Source organism: Equus przewalskii, chromosome 5 (assembly GCF_037783145.1).
Source record: "Equus przewalskii isolate Varuska chromosome 5, EquPr2, whole genome shotgun sequence".
NCBI lineage: Eukaryota > Metazoa > Chordata > Mammalia > Perissodactyla > Equidae > Equus > Equus przewalskii.
In genome coordinates this window covers 66,012,044-66,039,885 of record NC_091835.1, presented here as the reverse complement: position 1 = coordinate 66,039,885, position 27,842 = coordinate 66,012,044, and the positions used below count along the sequence as shown (strand labels likewise).

Genomic DNA, 27,842 nt, shown 5'->3' with positions numbered 1-27,842 from the left:
ACATTCTATCACTTCCTTTACATTTTGGGGATAAAGACTTACACTAATTTAGCCCTCAGTCCATCACTTTCACGTTAAAGTCTCCAGTTTTTTGATGCTTGACCACGGGGTGCCACCAAGGACCTGAAAAGACCACAAACACCCCCACCCCCACCCTGTGAGAAGTCCCTCAGCTCGAGACCACCAGGGTCACCTTGGTCTACATTCTCCTGAGGAGATTCTGGTCCCGTCTGATTGTTCGCCAGCATCCCGCTCAAAGCGCCTTCCAACCTGAGCGGTGAGACGTTTTACTCTGCTGCAGTGAAGTTGGCTGCAGCTCCAGTTCTTCCGGAGGAGTCTGTCAAAGTCCCTGGCCATTCAGACACCGTCTACTCCCAAGGGCAGCAGACCCTGGCTGAGCCATCTAGGGTGTTGGGATGTGGGGGTGCAGAGTGGAAGGTGGATGCAGAGCAGCACCTATCACTACACTCAGATCTGTTTCCTCACTCTCCTTTCTGACATACAAGGTCTTTAAAAAACCTAGCATTTTTGTAAATGGTCAGTTCTTCAGTGAAGAAAAGGGAAATGAACATTTGCCTTGTCTCTCGTAGATTGGAGGAATTACCACGGAGAGATGAGGCAGAGCAAAGCACACTGGGCCTGAGGCCAAGTGTTGATAGTATTGTGGTTAGCATTTACTGAGAGCTGTTTATGTTCATTTTCCTTTCTTCTCCCTCGTTCCCTCCCTCCCCTCTTTTTCATAAAAAAACTATTGACTAAATTAGTTCATGGTTATAGCATAGTCTACGCATAACCTCAATTACGAGGAAGATGAAATGATTAGCCAGGTAAGTGAGCTAGAATATCCAAATTCTTTTATACTAAGAATCACTGAATATGTTGCATTTGTCATTAAATTAGAAGGAAATGTTACAGTTGGTCTGTAGAAATTAGTTATTTGCAGACAATTAGGCAGGCAAATGAGGAGGGACAGTCGAGCCACCTAGAACCTTCACTTTCAGTTGGATGACCTGCCTCTGCCGGTCTGTGGGCAGTGGTGGGTTCAGGAAATTAGGCAGCAAGCTAAGGCTGGGGATGAATCCAGAGCGTAATACACACTCCAAGATCACCCAAATGTCTGGGAACCAGATCAAGAGTTAGAAACTCCGATGGCTGTAAGGATTAGTATGAGACGGAGAAGAGTAAATGAGCAGGCTCTGGTCTTTGTATGTATACAGTACTCACTTTGCATATCGAACATGCAGGAATAGTCTTCACTTCCTCTAAGAATTGTATTGTATACTTTTTCTTGAAATTCTCAAACCTCTCATTCTATTTCCTGTTTTGCCATTTTTCATAAATATGTGGGAAGAGAGAAATAACTTTTGGCCATAAGGAAAAAACAGAAGTGAAAGTATGGTGGTAAATGAAAATTAATACTCAGCCTCAGTGTTGGGGTAATAGGGAATAGGGGAGGTTGTGGCAAACTGGAGAACACATGTCATTTAAGTGGGCAGTAGCTACTCCGTTCTAGCAGATTGCCTCATGAGAGAATATGGCTCCAATATTTCCAGATATTCCAATTTTTCAAAAAGAAAATCTGAAAAGATGTTTATGAGATATATCCTGATTTTTAAACGTTGGCTAAAATAATAAATAAATAAAAACACTATGTAAATAAAACTACACAGCTTTGCAGGTATTGGTTTCTTAATTCTGTCTAGATAGCAAAGGAGTTAAATTCAAGCAAACATCTGGGAATCAAGGACCGCAGGGAATCAGATCAAATTGGGGCAGTGGGTGGAAGACAGGTGAGCAGCAAGGATCGCAGAAGGGCCAGAGAGAAAGAATTCTGGAACCATCCTTGCCTCAGGAACAGACACTTTCCCTTCTAGCTGTCTCGGAAACAAGGAACTGTTTCCTAGGCAACATCCAGTCTGGCGTAGCCTGAGCACTCACGTGCGTGTCTGCAATGCAGCATCAGATCTCGATAGGCAAATTTTGGCACAATTCTCAGAGTTTTACAAACCCAAGAATGGAAGCTGAGATAGTGCTATTGAGTAGCAGGTAGCTCCCTGTTGTGGCAAATTTTAACCTTTCTGTTAAGTACAGAATCCTGAATGAATTCTCGTTTCTTTGTATTTGTAGCTCATTGAAATCAGATTCTCAAAGCCTTAATGCCTCATAAGTATCTTCTAGGTGTTGCTTTTATTTTATTTTTGATGCTTACTATAAATACAGGTAATGGGATATTTGTAACACCAATATACTGATATCGTAGTTGATCCACATTGCTTTTAATATTTCTTCAACGTTCAGCAGAACTCAGTGGCCTGTTTTCAGAGAGATGCTCAAGTTTACTCAAAGATGAACTTAAAAATATTTGTTTCCTTTGTTAAGGAAAAGTAATAATTAAAAAAATACTGTGAAGGCAGTATTAATAACCATAGTGTTTAGAGCTTTAAAAAGCCTTCCAAATAACATCCATTGAGGAGGAGAAAATTTCCCCTTATTCCTCTTCGTTCTTTTGGCTGGTCTAATAATTAAATTGACATGAGACAGATTAACAGGAGAAAAAAATTTAATTTCATATGTACAGAGGTCTTATAGATATAGGAGACCCAAAAAGTGACCAAAGCAGGCCGTTTACATACCTTTTAAACAAGGAAACAATAAATTTGTGAAGAACTGACAAGACAAAAGAAACTCAGGCTTGGGTACTAATTAGTGAAGAAACTAAGCAGAGTTTGTTTACATAGCCTTCTTGGCCCTGAGCTCCCTATCTCTGGTGATAAGGCTGTCTCTACCTCATGATGCTGGCACAGTACCTTTCACATGGGAGATTTATTTCCTGCTTTCAGGGGGCTAGAGAAGAGGGTCAGAGTGTCCTTTTTGTGCTGGCTGTTTCTTGAGTAACTTTAATTCAAAATAATCAATATCACTTTGGCATATCTTGGGCCAGTCTGCCCTGAGTCCCATCACTTCAAACAAATCTCTATTTTGTTTTTAAGAACATTGGGGAAATAGAATTTAAATAAACAACTGTGCTATTTAATCTGCACCTCACGCACCCTTTACTGTTTTACTGCTCTTCTTATTTTTTTCTATATACTCTCTATCTAAACTGAGATGGGTTAGAGTTACTGGTCTGATATAGCAGGGCAAGGCTAAAGGCACATGGCATCCTGATATCAGCAAGGCTTTTGGCAATGCCTCTCGTTATAGTCTTAGAAGTAAGATGGAGAAATATGTATGGGCTAGATGATAGCACATTTCAGGGCATTCACAGTAAGTCATCTCCAATCAATATTCAACACGTCACTCAGCATTGGTTTAGCAAATATTTATTGGGTACCTATGATGGACTAAGCACTGCTCTAGGTTCTATGAATATAGGTGTGAATTTCGATTTTTTTGTAGAGGTCCCTGAGAAGCAAATAGAGGTTTTAAAGCAGGGATACAAACACACACAAATTATATATATAAAAATATATATGTATAAATATGTAAACTGTATGTAATTTAAAAAGAGATAACCCTAGTCTTGAATGGAGAATAGATTTTATCCTCACCAACAGATGATATTGCAATACAAAAATAATTTTGAGGGGCCAGCCTGGTGGCATAGTGGTTAAGTTTGGTACGCTCTGCTTCTGTGGCCTGGGGTTCATGGGTTCGGATCCTGGTGTGGACCCACACCACTCATCAAGCCATGCTGTGGTCGTGACCCACATACAAAATAGAGGAAGATTGGCACAGATGTTAGCTCAGGGCCAATATGCCTCAGGCAAAAAGAGGAAGATTGGCAATAGGTGTTAGCTCAGGGCCAATATTCCTTGCCAAAAAAAAAGTAATAATAATTTTGAAATGTCACAGGGGAAACATGTTATATCATCATATATAATGACATGCAAAAATATATTAATTAATAGATTATTTTTTAGGGTAGTTTTAGGTTTGCAGAAAAATTGAGCAGAAAATACAGAGTTCCCATAATACTCCTCCCACCCCCAAAGATTCCCCCATTATTAAATTTTGCATTAGTGTGATACATTTGTTACAACTGATGAACCAGTATTGATATGTCATTTTAACTGAAGTCCCTAGTTTATATTAGAGTTCATTCTGTGTTGTACATTCTATAGGTTTGGATATACGTTTATTTGTATCCACCGTGTTTCACGGTGTTATGTATCATCCTTTATCACCATATCATGTCTCCACCATTAGAGTATCATACAGAATAGTTTCGTTGCCCTAAAAATCCTCTGTGCTGTACCTACTCATCCTCCTCTCCCCCAGAAACCTGGCAACCACTGATCTTTTTATTGTCTCTGTAGTTTGCCTTTTTTCAGAATGTCATAGAGTGGGAATCATACAGTATGTGGTATTTTCTGACTGGCTTCTTTCACTTAGCAATATGCATTTAAAGTTCATCCATGTCTTTTCATGGGTTCATTTCATTATCTCTGAATATTATTCCATTGTAGGCATGTTCTCCAGTTTGCTTATCCAATCTCCTATTGAAAGACATCTTGGTTGCTTCCTAGTTTGGGTAATTATGATAGAACTGTCAGAAACATTCAAATGCAGATTTTGTATGGCTGTAATTTTGAACTCATTTGGGTAAATACTAAGGAAATGATTGCTGGATAAGTGAATGATTGTAAGATAAGTTTAGTTTTGTAGGAACCTGCTAAACGGCCTCCCAATATGGCTGTACCACTTTGCATTCCCACTAGCAATGAATGAGAGTTCTGTTGCCCCACATCCTCACAAACATTGGTGCTGTCTTTGTTTTGGATTTTGGCCATTCTAATAGGTGTGGCATTGCTGTTTTAGTTTGCAATTACCTGCTGACATATGATGTCGAGCATCTTTTCGCATGCTTATTTGCTGTCTATATCTTCTTTGGTGAGGTGTCTACTCAGATCTTTTGCCCGTTTTTTAATTGGGTCTTTTGTTTTCTTACTGTTCAGTTTTGAGAGCTCTTTGTACATTTTGTATATAAGTTCTTGATCAGTGTTTTGTAAATATTTTTTCCTCGTCTGTGGCTTGTCTTTTCATTCTTTTAACACTGTCTTTTGTAGAGCAGAAGTTTTTGATTTTAATGAAGTCTGATTTATCGACTCTTCTTTCATGGATTTTGCTTTTGGTGTTGAATCTAAAAACTCATTGCCAAACCCAAGGTCACCTAGATTTTCTCTTGTTTTATCTTATAAGAATTTTATAGTTTTACATTTTACATTTAAGTCTGTGGTCTGGTTTGTTTGTTTTTTTTCAGGAAGATTAGCCCTGAGCTAACATCTGCTGCCAATCCTCCTCTTTTTGCTGAGGAAGACTGGCCCTGAGCTAACATCCATGCCCATCCTCCTCTACTTTATATGCGGGACACCTGCCGCAGCATGGTTTGACCAGCTGCACATAGGTCCATACCCAGGATCCAAACCAGCGAACCCTGTGGGCCGCCGAAGCTGAACGTGCGAACTTAACCACTGTGCCACGAGGCTGGCCCCTGTGATCTGCTTTGAGTTAATTTTTGTGAAAGGTGTAAGATCTGTGTTGTTTTTTTTCTGTCTTTTTTTTTTTTTTGCATGTGGATGTCTAGTTGTTCTAGCACCATTTGTTGAAAAGACTGTCCTTTCTCCATTTAATTGCCTTTGCTCCTGTGTCAAGGATCAGTTGATCACACTTGTATGGGTCTATTTCTGGGATCTTTATTTTGGGCCATTGATCTATTTGTCTATTCTTTTGCCAATACCACATCACTATCGCTTTATAACAAGAATTAAAGTCAGATAGTGTCAGTCCTCCGAATTTGTTCTTCTTCAATATTATGTTGGCTATTCTGGGTCTTTGGCTTCTCCATATAAACTTTAGAATCAATTTGTTGATAGCCACAAAATAACTTACTGGGATTTCTATTAGGATTGAGTTGGATCTGAAGACCAAATTGGAAAGAACTGATATCTTGACAGTACTGAGTCTTTTTATCCATGAGCATGGACTACCTCTCCATTTATTTAGATCTTCTTTGATTTCTTATATCAGAGTTTTGCAGTTTTTGTCATATAGATCTTGTACATATTTATTCAGATTTATACTTAAGTATTTCTTTTTCTTTTTTTTTTTGTTGCTAATGTAAATGGTGTGTTTTAAATGCAAATTCCAATTGTACATTGCTGGTACATAGGAAAGCGATTACTTTGGTATATTAACCTGTTTCTTGCAACCTGCTATAATCATTTATTAGTTCCAGAAGGTTTTTGTCAATTCTCTGGAATTTTCTGCACAATCATGTTATTTGTGAACAAAGACAGTTTCATTTCTTCCTTCCCAATCTATATACTATTTATTTCCTTTTTTTTGCAAAAATATTGTTGCATTAATTAGGACTTCTAGTACAGTGTTGAAAAGGAGTGATGAGAGGGGACATCGTTGCCTTATTCCTAATCTTAGGGGTAAAACCTCTAGTTTCCATGAAGTATGATGCTGGGTGTAGGTATTTTTATAGATATTCTTCATCAAGTTGAGGAAATTTCCCTCCTTTCCTGGTTTGCTGAGGTTTCATTTGTTTGTTTAATCATGAATGAGTATTGGATTTTTTCAAATGCTTTTTCTACATTTATCAATATAATCATATGATTTTTCTCTTTAGCCTATTGATGTGATGAATTACATTAATTGATTGTCAAATTTTGAACCAATCTCATATACCTGGAATAAATCCCGCTTCCTCATGGTGTATAATTCTTTTTATACATTGCTGGATCTGACTTGCTAATATTTTGTTGAGAATTTTTGCCTCTATGTTTATGAGAGACATTGGTCTGTAGTTTCCTTTCTTTGATGTTTTTGTCTGGCTTTGCTGTTAGGGTAGTGCTGGACTCCTACAATGAGTTAGGAAGGACTTCTTCACTTTCTATTTCTGGAAGAGATTTCAGAGAATTGGTATCATTTCTTCCTTGAATGTCTGGTAGAATTCACCAGTGGACCCATTCGGACCTGCTTCTCTCAGTTTTGGAAGACTATTAATTACTGAGTCAATTTCTACAATGGATATAGGCTTATTCAGATTATTTCTTTTTGGTATGAGTTTTGCAGATTGTGTCTTTTGAAGAAATAGTCCATTTCTTCTAAGTTATCTTATTTGTGGGCAAAGAGTTGTTCATAATATTTTTTACTGTTCTTTTAATGTCCGTGGGATCAGTAGTGATGGCCTTTCTTTCATTTCTTATATTAGTAATTATGTCTTCTCTCTTTTTTGTATATCATTACATTTTAATAAGCAGTTTTTATTATAAGTGAGGGCAGATATGTTTCCACATAGCCAGTTTATTTCTTTTATAAGCTGCCAATTTGTGTACTTTGCCTGTTTTTCCATTTTATTTAAGGCTTATTATATATTACATATGTTAATCTTTGCTCTATCATACATGTGCAAATGTTTTTCTTCCAGCTTATTGTTTTCCTTTTAATTTTGTGTTTGTATTTTTTCGTACATAAGCTTTAGATAAAGTCTTTCAGCATGTTTTTCATTGTTTCTTCCTTTGCTACTGCACTAAATAACAGCTAATATTCACTGATTATTTACTGTGTCAGACATTATATAAAGTGATTTATGTATGTCATCTAAGTTAAACTTCAAACAGTCCTTGTGGTAGGTACTATTATCTCCATTTTATATGTGAGAAAACTGAGGCACAAATAGGTGAGCATCTTGTTTCTGGTGGGCACAGAGCCAAGATTTGAAGCTCGGTGCTGTACTGCCAGAGGCTTAGCTCCTGAGCTCTACTGCCTCCTAGCAAAGTACTCCCACTTGAAGATGGTATGATTTACCTACTTTTTTTATGGTTTTCATATTTTTTTCATTATTGTCTGTTTGTTTTTTGTGGTGAGGAAGATTGGCCCTGAGCTAACATCTATTGCCAATCTTCCTCTTTTTCCTTGAGGAAGATTGTTACTGAGCTAACATCTGTGCCAATCTTCCTCCACTTTGTGTGTGGGAAGCCACCACAGCATGGCTTGACAAGTGGTGCGCAGGTCCACATGCAGGATGCCAACCATCGAACTCTGGGCCACCAAAGCAGAGCACATGAACTTAACCACTACACCACTGGGCCAGCCCCTGGTTTTCATATTTTTAAAAAGAATGCTCATAAACACTCTACTTAGAAAATGTCAAGATTTTCAAATTTCATAACATAGAGCTATATATCATAGCCCTTGCAAATTTCAAAGAATTCATTTATTTTGGAATCAGAATTGATACATGACCTAGTTTGATGGATCTTGTGGAAAATTGGGCTGCTAGAATATTGGAAGGTGTGGAAAGAATTGTAATAGAGACAAAGAAAACTCAGCAACATTTTTTAAAGGCAGTTGTTAACTGCAGGAAAAGAACAAATGGTAAAAATACTGTTGTCATGGTGCACTCAACATTAAGTTGCGCATACTATTTGCATGGACATAATAAAGTGAAAAATGAATATTTAACTACACAAAAAAAGTGAATGAAAGGTGAGGAAATGGAAAACGGAAAAAGTTGGAACAGACAACTCTGATGGACTCAGGTGTGACTTTCTTGGATCTTCCTCACTTGCCTCAGTAGCTGATATTAAACGTCCTGGGACTGCTTGAGCATCTGTGTCTTTCCGGCTCTCACTGCAGCGTATTACTCACGGGAGCGTCACCTTCTATAACGTACCACCCGCCCCTCCTCTGCTCTTCTATCAGGTAGGTTTTTGGGAATTGCTGCCGCTACATGAATTTAGAAAGTCAGAGGAGGAAAAAGGGAGAGACTTACAGCCACCAATTGATAGATGGAATTGAATTGTAAACATAATGAATATGGAGAGAGATGGTTTCATTTTCTCATAATCCCCATTTTCTCCCCTGAGACGTAACTCTAACTTTTAGAAATGTTCCTCAAGACGAATTCCCAAAGACTTAAAATGGGTTTCCTTTTCTCTCATACAAGAACACGTTTCTTCATTTAAAGAGTTGATTATATAATGCTAATAGATAATTCACGATACTCAAAAGGAATACAATAACTTTCAATGGAATTCCAAAACAGAATAAATGGCCGGTGTTCCTTTTGAAGAGAACAGTTTCATTCAGTATCTGATTTTGTCACATCGCACGTTTCCCTGCCTCGTTGAAACTCTGGCCGTAAACTGCCGCTTTTCCATCTAAGGAACATCTGTTCTTTAAATAGTAGAAGGAACTCCTACCAGTGTGACCTTTCTTCTTAGCAGGTCACCTGAGAATATTAACTAGAGTGCTTTGTTCCACGGTTTCCAGAAGAACAGGAGACCTTACTATTTGGAGAAGCTTCATTGTTGAAACAGTTTGAGCAGTCTGCCAAAAATGACTGACTTCCTTTGGTCTGCAGAAGTTTCTCTTGTGTTTGCAATAAGTGGATATCAAAGGGACATTTATGGGTCTAAACTAGTTCCAGTACTTGTAAAGAGACCCACTCCTGAGCCAAGGCAGGCGGTGGGGAGACAGATCTGTTTCAGGAGCATGTGAGGAAGTTAACTGAAGGATGCTTGCAGCAAAGGGCAAGCAGCCAGTACTACAGGGAGGTCTTAACACAATGGGACCAAGTGACCCTACAGGTGGCGGAGCATAGGAAAAACGCATCAAGAGCACATGATATTTATTCAAGTCAAGACAGGTAGGCAGGAAGCCAGGAATGCAGCTTAGGGAGGACAAGAGCAAGGAAAGCCCCACCTCTGGAGAGACTAAGCAACGAAATGAGTTAAAAACAGCATCTCAGGAAAATAAGGACAGTTAGCAAATTGGAGCTGAAACGGCAGACTCTGAAATAAACTACTGAAATGCAATCAACAAACGAGGTTAGAATCGTGGAGACTATCTGGTTGCCTCACCTGATTTATAGGACTAGAACAGTGGCTGATCCTCATACTGGAATTTATGTCACAGGGGCAAAATGAAATTCTAACATCCCAGAGAACCATGATTTAAGCTACTTAGGGCTAAGTGCCTGCAAGTATGTCTTGGTCTCTAAGGGAGATTACTGTATAAGAAATGCTTGTAGTTTGTAAAAGACATCCATAATTTTTAATCTTTTTGTTTTGGAGGTCAGCTGAAATTCCAAATCTTCAACCTTAGCTATTGTAGTGATCCAGGTGGGTGAAGGTGGTAATTTGAATTACGGTGGTGATCAGCAGATGGGGTTGAGGTGATGGACGAAAGGATGACTGGTGTGGAGTGGGGGAGCAGGCAGGAATCTCGAGCAGGGAATCATTGTAGAGAAAGGTTCCCTTGTGTTAAAGGATAAGCTGAGGGGCGGGCCCCGAGGCTGAGTGTTAGGTTCATGAGCTCCGCTTCCCGAGGTTTCGTGGGTTCAGATCCTGGGCGTGGACATGGCACCACTCATTAAGCCATGCTGAGGCGGTGTCCCACATGCCACAACTAGAAGGACCCACAACTAAAAATATACAACTATGTACTGGGGCGCTTTGGGGAGAAGAAGGAAAAAAAAAAAAAGGAAGATTGGCAATATATGTTAGCTTAGGTGCCAATCATTAAAAAAAAGATAAGCTGAGGCATGTTACAATTTTTAATAGTTTATTTGAGCAAAAACAATTCAAATCAGGCAGCGGCCAAATCGAAAGTGGTTAGGAATGCTCCAACAGGAGCTCCGGGAGACACTTCGATGGGGAGAAGGCGGAAGCACAGTAAGGAAGTTACTGATTGGCTGTAGCTTAGAGCCTGGTTGGCTGTTGGTGATTGCTTGTCCTTAGGTTTCGGTTTGGTAACCTTGAGGCATTTACAGGCTTAAATTTGGGTTTGCTTACATAAGCCACCATGGCATTAGAGTCTATTGGTCTACCTGTTTAGTTAATTTAACACTGGCTTCTGGATTGGCTTGGACAATTGAGTGGACACTGATGTCAGCACAGAGTAGGGGCAGTCTCATGCCCAGATTCAAAACCTAACTCCACTTTTTACTTCCTGTGTGAACTTGAGCAAATTACTTAACCTCTCTGAGTCTTAATCTGTAGAAGCAAGAAACGTTCTACTTACAAAGTTGTGGTGAGGACTAAATGAGAGTTCGTACAACTAACTTGGCACATACATTGAGTGTCTACTAATTGCCAAGCCCTGAATTCAAGGTGCTCTCAGTCTGCTGGGAAAACATACAAAAACAATTAACGCACTACACAGGGAGAAGCGCTAAAATGGCACTGTGTGTAGAGTGCCAGAGGAGCCCAGAAGCGTGCACTCTGCTTACAGACATGGGGAGAGAGAAATGGACATTTGAGCTAGTCTGGAAGGAATACACTTTCACCAAAATGTGCTTCCCCTGTGATCGTGGACAAATTAATCTCTGTGAGCCTCGGTTGCCTCAGTTGGAGATAATGATAGTACCCATCTCAAGGAGTGATTGTGAGGGTAAAATGAAATAATGTATGAAAAGTACTCAGCACAGGGCCCGGTGCACAGCAAGTACTCCATCCATGTCAGCATTTTTACGAACATTATTACTATGGAGAACTCTGGGAGTCACTGAGCTCTGATGGACTCAATGACGTATCCAGGTCATAGCTAGTTAGCAGCAAAGCCTAGACTAGGAACCAAACCGTCAATGTAATGCTCACCATGAGAGCAGAGCTCCGGACTCATCTGAGCCTACCTTATTCTAAAGAGAAAGCTGGAGCCTTTTGTGTAACGCAGAGACTCCAGCAACTGTTCCCAAAGGAAAGTTTTGAAGGAGATCTTTTAGCATTTGAATGGCTTGTATCTAAAAGGATAACCCACTTTGACAGGTAATCAGTCTGCAGAATATATAAGTTCACTTTTTCTTATTGGACATCTTTGGGTTTTTTTCCAGGCTACGTATTTCTCTTACTTGAGCCCTCTAAACACACTGTTCTCTGCAGCCTATTTGACTTTCATATCAAAGGAAAATGAAAGCAAAAAGAATAGGTTCTACTTGTAATCAACATCCATTGACTGTCTATTGTGATTTAGAAGCTCTTGGCGGGCACTGTGGAAAGAGGCCAAGAATATAAAGCCCAGGACTCCATCCTCACTTGAGATAGTTACCATTTGGTTTAAGGAAACCAGATCTATATGCAATGAGAAAACAATAATTCTAGAATAATGTACAGTCATCCCTTGGTGTCAGGAGGGCATTGGTCCTGGGACCCTCCCCTACAGATACCAAAAATGAGGATGCTCCAGTTTGTCGTATAAAATGGCATAGCATTTGCATACAACCTACGTGCATCCTCCCGTATACTTTAAATCATCTCTAGATCACTCATAATACCTAATACAATGTAAATGCTATGTAAATAGTTGTTATATGGTATAGTTTAGAGAATAATGACCTAAACGTCTGTACAGACACAACCATCGTAGGCATTTCGATCCACGGTTGGTTGAATCTGAGGATGTGGACTGCGCAGATACCGAAGGTGGACTGTGTAGATATTCTGTGCTGAGGCGGGTAGATTGAACATATTCACTCAGAAGACGCAGAGTAAACTCGTGTTCTATTGTGCAGGAGCTAATGAGGATGTACGGAGAGAAATCAATCATCTCTTTGGCAGGTGCTGTGCTGGGTGCTCCATGTTGTGTCTGGATGAGTCTGAGTCAACTCCAGAAAATGGTAATGGACGTGGATTGGCAAAGAGAAAGGCAGGCAGAGGTTCTCATTAGAATCATCTGACACTAAAAAATATTAATAAATACCTGACCCTAGGCCCCCTCACCTGACACTGCTTGAGTTCCCCTGGGGCCAGGAGCCCAGGCAGCCACACTTTATGAAAGCTCCTAGGTGATTCTCCTGTGTGACCGAGGCTGAGAGCCTCTGCTTTAGGGCAAAGACCTGATGACAAATATTTGCAAGTGTGTGTGGAGAGCTACAGGCCTGTGGTGAATATTTCTTCTTCCTAATTACAGTGGAAACATGGCTTCTTCCAGTTTGCCAAGGGTGAGAGTAGAGTGAATGCGCTCCACTGTGACCAGGCTATCTGCCTGGGGAAGATCGAGGTGAGCATCCGGGAGTAGTGGTCCTCTGAGATGCGAAGGATTGCCGGATGGCAATAACAGGGTACAGAATTAGGAAGGAACCTGGGGATTTCAAGCAAAAATTGTGTGTCTCTGAGGATGGATTTAATTAAATTTACGGCACTGTGAAGCTGACAGAAGATAAAGGGGTGAAGAGAGTCTGAAAACGCAGCTCTAGGCTTTGAAGTCAGCTGGGTGCTGTTGGTAAACATTGCTCAAATTCAGTCTCAGCTCCCTTGTTTGTAAATGGGCATCCTCTGAGCCGCCACCGTGCATGTTTGTTGTGAAGATGAACTGCCATGCCCGTCACGTCGACAGCAATGAGCGTTAGTTACTACTCCTGTTGTTTGAAATGTATGAAGCTCTGTGTGAAGGGAGCTGCACCCCAGACTCAGGATTTGGGTGGCTGCCTATAAAGCAGTTTCCCTTGGAAACTGGTATTGGCATAGAGGACCTTCTGTTCCCAGGGCAAAGGGAGACGAGAGAAATCACTTCACCCTGAGCCTGCAGGGACCTGGAAGGAAGAAAGGCCAAGTAGAGGGAGCCAGAGCAAGGGTGTGGAGGCCTCAGGCTCAGGGACCAGGCCAAGGAGGAAGTGGATCCAAACAGGTGGAACTGGCGTCAGATCTGCACCCATTTTGGAGACTGAGAGCCAGAAAATGGGGCCACACTGGGCAGGGCTTTCACTGTGTCTTTTAGTGAACCAGCTCGAATCCTAGAAAAGGACAGGCTGGAGAGACAGCATGAAAGATCATTGAATTTCACCAGTCTAAGTTTTTTTACTTTTTGCATGATAATTCCAACTCGGGATTACATGAACTCATAATGCATGTGAAAGTATTTTCTAGATAACAAAACACTATGTGAATAAAGTCTGATTTTTTTTTTCTGTGTAGAGTTTATACCTAGAGATCCCCTCAAATGATACTGACCTTGTTTGCTCCCTTCTGGCAGGTTTCTGAGCACACTGCATTGAAGCAGGTGTGTGGCTTGTGGGGAGGAGGATAAGAATGGCCAAGAAGGGCCAGGCGGGGCTGGAGGAACTGGCCCAAGGGTCTCTTCTGTGGATCCCAGGCCTGGAGTAGCAGAAAGTTATGCCGAGGGCTCGCCAAACATCTCGGGGGCCTTCTGTTCAGAAATTTCAAGGACACCCATTTTGTCATAGGGCTGGTTGAAGTGAAAATACCAAGCTGGAGAGAAGCAAAAGATGGGATTGAAGAGTTTGGCTCATAGTCCATGCTCATTAATTGTTTGTTGAAATGAAGACAAAATGTGGGATGGCAATGTAGCATAAAAGGAAGAGACAGCCTAGCAAATAAGTCCATGGTGTTCGGATTTGATGTTACTGGCAGCTGAAAGCCCTATGTAGCCTTGAGTGGCATTTAAGGATCTGTAAAGTACTGAAAATTGAAGAAATAAATGTGTGTTCAAGGTCATTCATCCATTAAATGGACTTTAAAGAAGAATATTTTCATCATGAGAATAACGGTTGCTATAACAACGTATTTAAACAAGATTATGGATTCTTCTTTTCTGAATAGGGTTGCACCTTCTGGTTGAGCAGGTTGTTCACAGCAGAAGAATGGACAATAGAGTTGGTCCTGAAATCAGTCTGCTTTCTGCCCACCAAGCCGTGTACCCTGGTGTGGGGCTGCATCTGCCCAGAAGGATCGCCTTTTCCCCGTTCCCACAAAAGCACCCCATGGAGTAGTGGCGGGCCATCTCTGAAGGTCTGAAAGCACGATGCATGCTGTTCTGCTTAGATAACTTCTTAAAGTAACTTTCAGACACTGGGGTAGGAAATCAATGACGTGAGCAATAAAGTGGGAGAAAAAAGAGAAGATAAAAATGATCAAGATATAAGATAGAGGAAATTAAAAAACCCAGCAAAGCAAGGTGAGTCATGAAGAAGGAACAGTAGGAGATCCTGTGATGGGTGGAGGTTCCCCCCACATCTTTCTGGTATTGTCAGCAAACATGGAGAACAGTTCACAGTGACCTACTAAATGGCAGAAATGAAAACAGGACAAAATGCAATGCAGAGGCATTTTGTAATAAGAAGCAACATGACTCTGGTACCTAAATCCAGCAGTTGTATAACCAGGGCTAGAGAAAGTCCACTTTACCAGCAATAAGTCTGTTTGTAGGGAGAACACAGAACATGAGCATGTGTCTGACAGTCCTCTGCACTTCTTTCCCTTTACAGACTCCCTTCCTCCTCCGCCAGCCCCGGCACCACAGTGAAACAGGATGGCTGCGGTTTATGGTTCACATTTCAACCTGGATGGTGGGAGTTTCCATGTTATGTTCATAGCTGCAAATCTCTGCCACTCTCAGTGCTGACTGCTAACTGTTCAGGTGCACATGCAGAGAAGGAAGTCTCTGCCACTCTCAGTGCTCACTGCTAACTGTTCAGGTGCACATTCAGAGAAGGAAGTCTCTGCCACTCTCAGTGCTGACCGCTACCTGTTCAGGTACACATTCAGAGAAGGAAGCCCTCAACTCTGAGAAGCAGTTTGGTCCTGAAACTACCTAAGAAATGGCTCAAGTTTCTTTCAATTTCTAAAGAAAGCAGAATTTGTATTAGAAACGGAGATCACAACACCTAAGCATAGAACTTGGTAGAAAAGAATCAGATTAGTGCAAAGGATATTTGCCTTGTGACTATACCCCGCGCTTTTCCATAGACAGGGAAGACCTGTGGCCAACACCCTTCCTGGATTCTTGTCGCTCTGAGGCTTCTGTGTGGGACATCACTGATCCCTCTGAGCACCACCTGAGGAATATAGAATGATCTGTTTCCTTCGGGATTAGCTTTTAATAATTTCTTTATTCATCCAACATTTAATAGTCTCCCAACTGTGTTAGATGCTGAGAACACAAAGATAACTAAGGCATAGTTACTGCCTCCAAGGCCCTTAGTAAGGGGAGATAGACATGTAATTTAATAAATGCCACAAAATGCCTTGGTGCTCTGACAGATGTATGTCTGGGGAACAGAGGGGACACCAAGAAGGAGGAGGTGCCCTCAGGCAGGGCAAACTGTGAGAATAAAGCAGCTATGAGTCAAAAGGCTTGGTGTGGTCAGGAAGATGCAGGTAGACCAGTTGGCCAATTAAAACCCTGTTCACGGAGCAGGTGGGATAAAGGATGGATCCAGTTGGAAGAGGTAGCAGACAGGGCCTGGCTGGCGTGTATAGGAAGACTCCAGCGGAAGTGTAATTTTCCTCTAACTTGTAAAGCCACAGTCTTTACAAGACGTGACCTCCATACGGTGAGTCTGTGGCTCCCAGATATGCCTTCAATGAAGCCAATTTAATTTTAAGAGGAATTCCAGAAAATGTAGAGTTGGGGGTTGCCTGGGAGATAGGATGCTCAGACAGCTGCTCTTTCTGTCACCTCTGGTCCTCAGAGCTGACTTCATGAACATGTTTAGTCTCTGTCTTAGCTGTGAAAAAAGATATTTAACAACATTGATAAGTTTACTGTTGGGTGCTGTTTAAGTGTCACTGAATGAAGGGTAAAAACACGTCCTACTATATGTTGCTGCCTACAGTTAAAATAACATCCCTGTTTCTCTCTCTTTTCCCCTCATTCTGGGTTAATAGTTCCCTTGGAGTAGGGATGGGGATTTTCATTGTACCAGATCATTTCACCTGCCTATTCTCCTCCCTGAGATTTCCAGTCTCCCGACACTTGGTTTTCTCTAAACTTACCATCCTTCTCTTGGTGGCAGATGAGACCCTATGGCCTCTCCCTGTGAACACTGCCTTCAGATGTCCTGGCCTTTCTAACTTTTTATCCTGGAACCACCTACCTGGTTCCTTTACCTAAATTTCTGAGTGCTTCTGGAGAATGTGAAGATCTGTTTTGAGATGAATCTCAAACACTGCTAAATAGAGCAGCATTGCTAACTTGCTGCCCTCAGAGCAACAAAACAGTCCATTTTCACATATGATGATCATTACCTGTTGTCACCCTGGGGCCATTTCCCTTCTCCCAATGTGATCAGGTGATGGGGAGAGGGCCCTTGACCATAGGGAGAGTAGTCCCTACCCCGGGCCCAAGGATGGATCAGGATAGGTCTAAACTCGTCAGGGAAATCTCCTTCCCCTTGGCCGTTGATTGTTCTAAGTTTGGGCATCTGACCCAGTTCTGGCCAATGGGATATAAGGGGAAATCTGGAAACCTCCCAAGACAAGGCTTCGTGCTGAAGAGGCCTGTGTTCATTTCCCAAAGCTACCATAACAAAATGCCACAAACTGGGTGGCTTAAACAACATCCTCTTATTCCCTCACGGTTCTGGAGGTTGTGCCTGAAATCAAGGCGTTGGCAGTCCACCCTCCCTCCAAAGACCCTGAGGAAGAATCTTTGCTTGCCTCCTCCTTGCCTCTGATGCTTGCCAGCAATCCTGACGTTCCTTGGCTTGCAGCTTCATCACTCCAATTCCTGCCTCCATCTTCTCACGGCCCTCTTCCCTCTGTATGTTCTCTGTGTCTTCACGTGGGGTTCCTCTCTCTGTGTCTGTCTCTACTTTCTCTTCTTGTAATCTTCTTGATTAGATTAGGGCCCACCCTAATTCAGTATGACCTCATCTTGTCTAACTACAACTGCAAAGACCCGATTTCCAAATGTGGTCACATTTACAGGTGCCTGGGGTTAGGACTTCATCATACCTTTGGGGGGACACAATTCAACCCACAACAAGGCCTTTTGCCCTTTTTCTTTTATCTTCCTGGGAGTACAGCAGTCATCTTAAGACCATGGGGATACAAGCATGAGGAAAAAGTCTACAGGCTAAAGATGGTGGAAAGGAAAGCTAGGCAAAGAGTGGGTGTCTGATCGCATGACAGCCAGTGAACCACTGCCGGCAACCACTAACCTCTAGGCCTCTTGATATCTAAGAAAATGAGCCTGAGCTACTAAGCCACTGCCAGATTTCCTATCGCTTGTGGCCAAAGACATCCTAGTGGTTACACCAAAACTTCTCTGGTTAATAACAAAATTAGAAAGACAAGTAAGGTAATAAGATTTTCACAGATCTGAATTTAAAGGGCCATTTTTTATTCTGAAATTCTCACTTTTTTGCTATTGAAATATTGTTTCTTTTATGAAATGATGGTGACTGTAGATTGTCATTTGTTTTTTTTAGCACCTCTGCATGGCAAAGGAAGAAAGGAAGGAAGGAAAGAAGACAGGAAGGAAAGAAGGAAGGTGGAGAAGATTTTAGAAGGTTAGTCTTTCTCTCATTTTCAAAAATTCTTTTTTTAGCTTGTGAAATCCAAAAGTCTGTGATGAGAAGAATGCTGGCTGAACTTGCCCTGAAGGCCTGGAACCAGTGGTGTGCTGGAGCCCCTGGCACTGGCTTGTGAGAGCCCATGGTGAAGTTTCCAGGAACTGGCTTGCCATCACCTTGGTAGCTTGAAATCCAATATGGTGAGACTATTTACATCAGGGAAATCTACAAATGCTATAAATAAAGCCCCCTCCCCGCAGCTGGCTGTTCAGCACACCACTGGCCAGAACCTGCCTCTTGCAAGTGTCCAGGGGTAAGCATGCGAGGGACAGCTCACACCAACTAAAACACGGAAGATTGAGGCAGACTTCATTTACTAGCTTAAAATTTTACATTGGGAAATATTCTCCCTCATTGCTTAACTATCCGACAGTCCGTTTCCCTCAGCTCTGCTTTGGCAGGAACCATGTCTCTTCTATCCACGCAGTGTCCCCACTGCCTGTCACAGCACGGAGTGGGCTCAGGGGCCCTGGTTTTCCTAGGAGTCATTATCAGAGATTCCATAGCCCTCAGAAAGCTTAGGGGGACAAAAGGTGTCATAACAGAATATTCACAGTAAGGGAAGTCTGTAGACGGGTGAGCCTCTGACCTCAGGGGGTGGCTGAGGGAGAATACGCAAGTAACCAAAGAATCGTGTAATTTCACACAGTGAAAATCACCTAGATGTGAGTTTTAAACAAACCTCGTTAATATGTTCAGTAAAACACTGGTTCAATGGGTGGTTTATAAGCGTTCAAATTTATTTTAAATGGTTCTGTAGCCGATACATTTGGGAAACGTTGGTTAAACCAAGTTAACTCAATTTTTTATTGCTCAACTTCTCAGAGCCTTTAATAGGATGCTGATGTGCTTGTGGGCCTTTGACCGCGGAATCCATTTTTGAGCACGTCACCTATAATTAGTGTCCCCAGAGCACAAATTTGGGAAACACGAGCACTTTGTCATCTCAGATTTCTTAAAAGGTTCATGTCCATTTCTTTGAGGGTCTTTTCTATTAGGCATTAAAGCAAAATATATCCAGGAATCCCACCCCGAGACAAACCACAGATAGACAGTTCATAAGTTTTCTATGTACATTCTGCCCACCTCTTCACCGATACAGAATCACCAAGACATGAGTGCTCACCTGGCTATTATAATGTTAGAGTGTCTGAATTGTGGGTACTCCACCTTTCCCCACTTGGGATGATTTCACTCTCTAATTGGGTAGTTGACACACCCATGATATCAGGTACGTTAATTAATCAAAATGTTAATTTTCTTATGTCACCTGTCTTCCAAAAGGTATAATGAGTTAAAACCATCTTTTCAATCATTTCCAGAAAGAAAGAGGCCCCAAAGCCATTTTCATTTAGCTTTTAGCTTTCAGGCAAACCCGAACCCCATCCATCCCAATAAGACATTCTGTTTCCATTTACAATCTCTGGAGTGGTGAGTATCAAAATCTTTTTTGTTTACATGTCCTCATTTCTTCACATCCTTACGGACAGCCGGACGTTTCTGCCCTTAAGGCAGTATGGTGTAGTGACCAAGAGCTGGGGCGCTAGGGTCAACTTGGGGTCAAGTTCCAGCTCTTCCACGACTAGGTATGCGGGCTTGTGCAAGTTTGTGCAACTTAAGCCTCGGTTATCCTCAGGTGTGCAAGGGGAATAGTAACAATATCTGCCTCCTGAGTCATTGAAAGGCTTTAAAGAGACAATACATGTAAAGCGTTCAACATAGTAGTAGTATAAGCTTAGCTCTCTCCGTATACTGTTGGCCCTCCATATAGACTATGTTTACCATCTGCAGTTGTATATACTACGTTTATGATCCGCGGTTGTTTGAATCCGCAGATGAGGAACCCAAGGATACTGAACGCCGACTAAGGGCCTTGAGCATCTGAGGATTTTGGTATCTGTGGGGGGTCCTGGAACCAATCCCTGAGGGATACTGAGGGACAGCTGTACTGTAGGTCAGTTGCTCACAGTGACTCACTGCCGCGCACCTTTGAACTGTCTTGAGTTCTCTCTCTTTCTTACCCAACCAACTCAGAGAAATAAATTTGGTTCCTCTAGCATCTCCTCACTACGAGGTCGTCCAAGCTTTCAGCCATTTCAGCTGCTCTTTTCTGAACTACCTTCAAGTTTCACCAGCTCTCTTCAGTTTTAGGATTTCTTGGCTAAGCTCAGTCCTCTGAAAAATGCCTGCTTGGAGAAACAGAACCATTTGTGACTTCGAAATTATATCAAACTGTTCTCTGAAAAGGTTTGTGAAGCCTTCAGCCTGTCCATGATCAGTGGGAGTGGACTATTATTAGCATCCAGTTCCGTACGGATCTTCTTGGATTCCGTTCTGATTTTGGAGGGGGGAAAATTACAGGATGTTTTTTGTGACAGGGCTAAGATTGCAGAAGGGTTGTAATGGTTAGTAATGATGTTCTGTCCTCCGTTTGGCACTGGCAAAGAGTTGAGTTGTTTTACTTTTTCATTTTTTTTAGTAGAGGGGATAAATTAGGCCAGGAAGCTAAAAAAAAGTTCTAGATTTAAAAGAACTTAGAGATCCAGCATTCTTTCTGCTATATATGGTTTTTCTATCTCATTGGACTCTAGCAAGAGAATTACAGTGGAAAATACCTTCACTAGGCAGAATGTAACTCCTGGAAACCGTGATTTAAAAAAATTAGAAATGTATATTTCAGGAGAAAACAGCAAACAACATCAAGCTAGCTGATCTTAGCTGAACTACTAGCATATGTCCTAGGATAAGCCAAGACTGCCCGACATTTTATTCCTTGTACATATAACATTGTACTAGAATTTAATCTTCATGGAAGAAGAGATTTTTTTATCTGTTTTATTCTCTGTTATACCCTCAGCCTCTAGAAGAGTACCTGGCACGTAGTAGGCATTCAGTCAATATTTGTCAAATAGATTGATGAATGAACAAAAACAATATGTTTGGTACCAGAAAAATGCGAAGTGATAGTTCAGAGATATGAAGCAGAGGCCCTGTAAGGTCTAAAATGACCAACAGTTATATCAGTTAGGTCAGAATGGATCTGTGCCTCTTAAAGCAGAGCAGTTGCCTGGTAAAGCATTTAGAAAGACGCTGACCAAGTACTGACATTTTAAAAAAAACATTAATCAGAAATATTTCATCATAGTGGTCTAGCAATTTCACTTAATTGAGGCTTCACTTTTCATCATCAAGGTGCAGACACTGAGATTATGAATTATTGTGATCAGTGCAAACCTTGCATTTCATAATAAAACTTTATGAAAGTCCCTCCCTCAGCTAGCATTCACAGATGCTCTGATGAACTTTGATGGTCCCTTGTTTCGTCATTGAGAGGAAGCCACCCCAACTTAACCTCCATATTAATTTTCTTGCACTTAATTGACACTAGCTGACACAATTGGCACAGAAGGTCTTGTGTGAACCTTTCAGACATGTAGAAGATTAGAAGCAGGTAAGAGAAGATAGAGACTGGTTGTTAAGGTGTATATTGTGGTTGCAACCTCATGGGAGGTAATTGGGCACTTCATAAGGCAAATTGTAGCAATACTTGCATCTGTAATTTGTACTATCATGGTACAAATTTTATCATTAACCCTTGGTTACTTTTCAAGATTAAAAATAATAGGCAGTTGCTTCAGGAGGTTTTGTAAGCAATGCTAATGCATTTTCATATCATTCAGTACGAAGAGAGTACATCATACATTAAATTCCTGACACTGGTAATTTGAGGTGCCTTCCCTCCTTTCTGTTTTTTTTCTTTATTTTCTTTATTTTTTGAGATGGTGGCAAGAGCTATATGGGATGTGTGAGTGCCATTCCATTATTTGAAAGTGTAAACATGATGTCATCTGGCCTCCCCAGCCTGTGGAATTTCCTGTGGCCACACTACATCTTCTCAAATAGTAATTTAGCACCTTCCTCAAATTGTCCCTATTTATTTTGGGGACTTCCCAAAGAGCTGCTTCACTTTCGCCCACAGACCTGTTTGTCCGACACAGCTGCCACATGGCGACTACCTTGTCCTTCTACTGGCTGCACTTACTCATGCCTTTGCCTGTTTGCCATTTGATTTACTACTGCTGCCAACTGCCACTGTCTGTCGGTGTTCACGCCAAAGGAGCCATATTCTTGGTGTGTGTGGTGCTGTTGGGTTTCATGCAAAGGAGGGAAAGCCCTCTCTCTAATTCCCTGCTTCTCTTGGTCACACGGGTCCTTAAGCAGATCTGATGGCATCCAGAGTCCTTCCTGCTCTTCCAGCTTCTGGCCTTTACTCTCACTCAGAATCTTACAAATTTTCCCATGACAGTAATTCTGTCAGTACCTGGCACTCATTCCTTGGCCAGAGTCTCAAACATTCTCTTGGAAACATTCCCTAAGTTTCCAATTGCCACCCTCTACCACCTCAGTTTGGACTAAGGCATCGGTTGGGGCAAAGATGCCACAATCCCCATCTCTCCCTCTCTTTTGGTGCTCTCTCCAACCAAACTCAGTCACAAAACAGAAGCTCCATGGACATCACCGGGCACATAAGAATTTAATGTGAGTGTGATGGGAGCGCCGTGTGATGACAGCGTGTACGTGCAAGTTAGCAGTCAGTTAGCCAACTGCTCTCTTACAAAAGGAAACTTTTTTATCCTGTTTCTACAGTGATGAAACAAAACTAACAACCTTGGGTTCCACTTATAATGCAATTTCCTTCCATGCATCAGTCAGGTGGGAGCTGCCCATGAGCCCTTCCAGAGCCTGGGGGTCAGTCAGCCCTTTGTTGAATATGAAAGGGCCTTCCGGACCAGTATCTGTGTTGTTTGGATGCTTCATGACTGGTAGCATCCCTTTTCCTCTCCCCCAGAGCCATGAAGAACATGCAATCTAAGCCACTCACTCCTGCTCCGAGACTTCTCGGGGTTCACAGCTGAGGCTGCATCCCAGACTGCTCAGCCTGCGCCAAAGGGAGGGTCTTTTTTCTGTTTTCTCTCTTCCACTCCTTTGTTTACTCAGCCGCAACTGTATCTTCTTGTTATCCCCACTGGGGATTCTTTGACTTCTCTTCCTTGTGTTTACCTGATGTTAGCTGTCTGAAATCCAGACACCTTTTAAGAAAGAAAAGTACTGAGCAGTAATATGATTTAAAGAACCAGTGGCTAGGACACACCAATATTGAAAGGAGCAAACAGATAGGTTTCTGAATTCCCAAATGAGATTTCTATACATAGAAATGTCTAGGACTCAACATTTAAAAATCATGATCATATTCTAGATAATGACCAAATAAAATTAATTATGAGGTTTGTCTCCTTTGGAAAAAAGCCTTGAACTAATTTAATTCATGGATATGAGGATACTGTACAAGTTGATATCGATTTACCAACTCAAATAATATGACAGCCCAAGAGGGAATAAATCCATTTACATTGAACTTGGTTTTGTTGCCCAGATATTAAGGGCCCTTGGCCACTTTGCTTCTAGGATAATGTAATGTGGAAAAAAAGAAAAGAAATATCTAGTTAAATTTCCTAGATCTATTTCCCAAGATAAAGCCAGTACCATACGTTAACTGTTAATATTCTATGCAACTAGCAATTCAATTTTTCCACAATTTGTTAATCTCCTCTACTAAACATCAAAAATGCAAAATTGGAAAAATTTGAGGAGGGATGTTAAAAGGATATTTTAAAATAATTATAAGTGTTATAGTAGATTAAAATTATATAGTTTTATATAAGGTATGAAAAGGCATATAGTTACAAGTGTTGTAAGTCACAATAACAAGTATCATTCATTTAGCCTTACTATGTACCCCATACTTGCCAGAACTTTACCTACGTTAACTCATTTAATCTCTACATTAGTTTTAATTCTCATTTTACTGAAGAAGCTAATGCTCAATGATACTAAGGAACTCGCCAAAGCTAGTACAGTCTGTTAGTGGCAGGCCTAGGATTTGAACCTGCACATGGCTGACCCCAGAGGTTATGAGCTTAACTCCTGTGCTATGAGACAGGAAGAAGGAGCCACTTAAAAAAAAAAAAGATTATATCCCAGGTATGCCAAGTGTATATAAATTATTTTTTCTACCCCTTCATAAATTGTTGCGTTTATTCAAATTAGCTAAGAGTCTGAAAAAGTAAATGCTGGAGAAGATGAGGAACTAACAGCAAGAGGGTCTGTTGTATGCTAAGACCAGCGGGCGGAGGACACCAGTGAGCAATCAACTTAGAACCCAGAAGAAGCAGAAGTCTGAGGCAGTCAGGAATCAGTGCAAGAGGGTGAGGAGAGCAGAAAGATACTCCAGCAGGACAGTCATGCACAAGATCAGGGGAGAGAGAGATGGGCTGCCGAAGATGAGAGGGTACCAGAAGTACACAAAGCAGAAGCATGTCCCAAGGAAGCCGGATTGTGGCCGTTCCTGTCCCTGCTTCTACACTTTCGAAGAGTTCCCCATGTCAGCAGCCAGTTCAGCAGAGCTGGCCTAGTGTTCTGGCATTAGAGTGGGGGCAGGCAGTTCGAGAGGCACTAAGCTGAGGCAGATGGAAGATGCACAGCATCTATGCGTGAGAAAACCCCGGCTAAAGGCTACATTTCAAAGACACCGGTAGACAAGTCCCAGGAAGGATGGCTTTCAGGGGGCTTTGCTTCTTCAACCCCGATGCTCACTGCTTCGAACAAAGCTCTCCTAGACTGTGCCCATGTGCCTCCCATATGCAAAAACCAGTTCTCAGAGACAGTTCAATCTGAACCCACAAAGAAGACAGCTTCCCAGTACATTGTAAGTTACAGGGCCCCTCTCACTCACTGAATTCAGTGAGTCACAAATTATTCAGAGCCATGTACACACCACGGGCTAACCCTCATCTGTTCCCATCTTGCAGGAGATGCTCTAAGGGCCAGTTCTCCCCTGAGAATGTAGTACTGGAAAGTGCATGTTTCCTTCTGCATGTGGCTTGACCAGCAGGGAGTACGATGAGTGTGCTACTTCCCCGAACTGCATCTGAGCTTTTACTACTTGTCATTTAAATTGGATTAACATTGCAAGCTGCCATATCACACTTGTATTGAGTTTGTGGCCACTGAAAATTGCTAGATCTTTTTCACTTAAAGGGCAGCTATCAAGCCAGATATTCATCCCATACTTAAGAAAATCCAGTTAAAACTAACTTTTACATGGGTCTTTGCCTATATTCCTATTAATTTCTTTGTGGTTTTAGTGGCCCAACATTCCAAATTGCTAGGATAAGGTTGAATTCCAGCCTGCTGATTATGTCATTGACATCAACAGTGTCAACTCTTCAGGCTCTGTGATATCTGCAGATATGACAAATTGCCTTCTATGTCTTTGGTGAATTAGAAAATTTTTAATCAAAGTCAGCAAATATTTATTGAGCACACAGTCTGAAATCACCACTCTTCTAAATGTGGGAATGAATATGTATTGATGATGTATGGATGAACTAGACATAACCAGGTACATGGGGACACAGGAATGAATATGGCTAAGTACAGTGTGATATGGGTAAAGTCCTACGAAAGCACAGAAAATTCAGCAACTTACTGAATTGCTTTAGTAGTTGTCTCAGTTTCTTAAATACATAATTTTCACTAAACCTCTCTGTTTTCAAATTTCCACTTGGTTGTGTGGTATCAACGCAACCTGAAGCTAGGTCTGCCAAGAGCAGCTGGACTGAGCGATCGACAGAGGACCTCATGCCACATGTGCTGATCACAGTAGAACCTGTGAATTCGATTTTATTAAGAATGTTGATGGACATGACCAATACATTAGAAATATACAAATATCTCACCACACCAGCGCTTTCTGTAATTTTCACTCTAAGACTACAACAGTGTGAAAGACAGTGCACAAGAGTCATCTAGCATTGTGCTGCCTCTTCCAGAACACAAAGATAACAAGGAAGCAGCAGGGAACAGAGGAGCCTCCATCTGCAAGGATGAATGTGATAATGGTGGGGTGGCTCCTACCTGCTTTACGTCCTCATCCTTAACGGTTCAGATGGATCGCATCTCTGGATTTCTGCATCTTGTAGCCAGCCACGAGGCATGGCCACACACTTTTGGGTAGCTGAAGCTAAAGCAATTATTTAGGTGGTTGACTAATTGTGCCTTTATGTTGCCTTCTGGATAGAAGGAGGAAGAAGAGGAGGAGGAAGGAACCTTTATGCCCATTGTTTTTTACTAGGCTGCCAAATTTACATTGGCTTTGTTCACATTTAGTGATGTGAGTCTTAGCGAGAACAAGAAATTACCCACTCAGGTGTGGGGGCTCTTGGTATTTTATACCGAAAACAATGACTCAGACGTGAATATAAGTGAAAAGGGGGAGACTTCTTTCACAGCCTCTAGCCCCCATTCAGAGTCTTCTTCTCTCTCTTGACACCCTCTGCCCCAGGAGAGCCTTACGCAGCCCTCTGGGCTGTCCATGGCCCCTGGGCCTGAGGTAGGCGCCTAACTACGCCTTCCCCAGGCAGGATCCCAAGCTTAGACCTTCCTCAAACCTGGGCTGTGTGTAAGGGTGGTGCTCCCTCAGCCAGGAAGCACGCCAGGACCAGCAGCCCAAAGATTTTCAATTAATTTCCTATTTGTTTTGCTTTTTATTTCCTTCCCTCCCTCTCCTTCTTCCTTCCTAAATCATTCAAGTGTTTTATTACGAAAGTTCAAAACTCTGTTCTTGGCCAATGCAAGTATGAAATAAAATTCCTGAAAGATATAATAAAGATGAAATAAACTGTTAATAGAGAGTCAATGGAGCGAACGGAGTCATGGAGCTGAGAAATGGCGCTGGAACAATTGGACATTCATATGCGAAAAAAAAAAGAACCTTGATGATACCTTGGACCATATACAAAAATGAACCCAAAATGTATCATAGACCTAAATGTACAATGTAAAACTGTAAAAGTTCTAGAATAAAACATAGGAAAAAATCTTTGTGCCCTTGGGGTAGTCAATTTCTTAGATGTGATATAAAAGCACAGGCCAGAAAACAAAGTGATAAATTGGACTTTATCACAATTAAAAGCTTCTTCTCTTTGAAAGACACTGTTAAGAAAATAGAAAGACTGGCTACAGACTCAGAGAAAATATTTTCAGAAGAACCCATGTTTAATCAAGGATTTGTGGGTACAGTATATAAAGAACTTTCAAAATTCAGCAGTAAGGAAAAAAAAACAACTCAGTAAAAAAATGGGCAAAAGATTTGAAGACCTTTCATCAAAGAAGATATACCGATGGCAAATAATCACATGAAAAGGTGCTCAACATTATTAGTGATTAGGGAAATGCAAATTAAAACCACAATGAGATACCACCTATGAGAATGGCTAAAATAAAGTGAAACTGACAATACCACATACTGGGCAAGTTACAAAGTAACGGAAATTCACATATTGTTGGTGGAAATGTAAAATGGTGTAGCATTTTGAAAAGCATGTTTCTTTTTTTTTTTTTTTTTTTAAAGATTTTATTTTTTCCTTTTTCTCCCCAAAGCCCCCCGGTACATAGT

At 41.4% G+C, this 27,842-nt stretch overlaps 1 long non-coding RNA gene across 1 annotated transcript; it reads left to right on the top strand.

Moving 5' to 3' along the window:
• Positions 1 to 785: 785 nt before the first annotated feature.
• On the top strand, positions 786 to 27,255 carry LOC103546799 (uncharacterized). The gene is made up of 5 exons (XR_011540051.1): positions 786 to 827; positions 8,588 to 8,715; positions 15,236 to 15,503; positions 18,182 to 18,262; positions 25,980 to 27,255. It is a non-coding gene; the product is annotated as an uncharacterized lncRNA (long non-coding RNA).
• Positions 27,256 to 27,842: the final 587 nt, after the last annotated feature.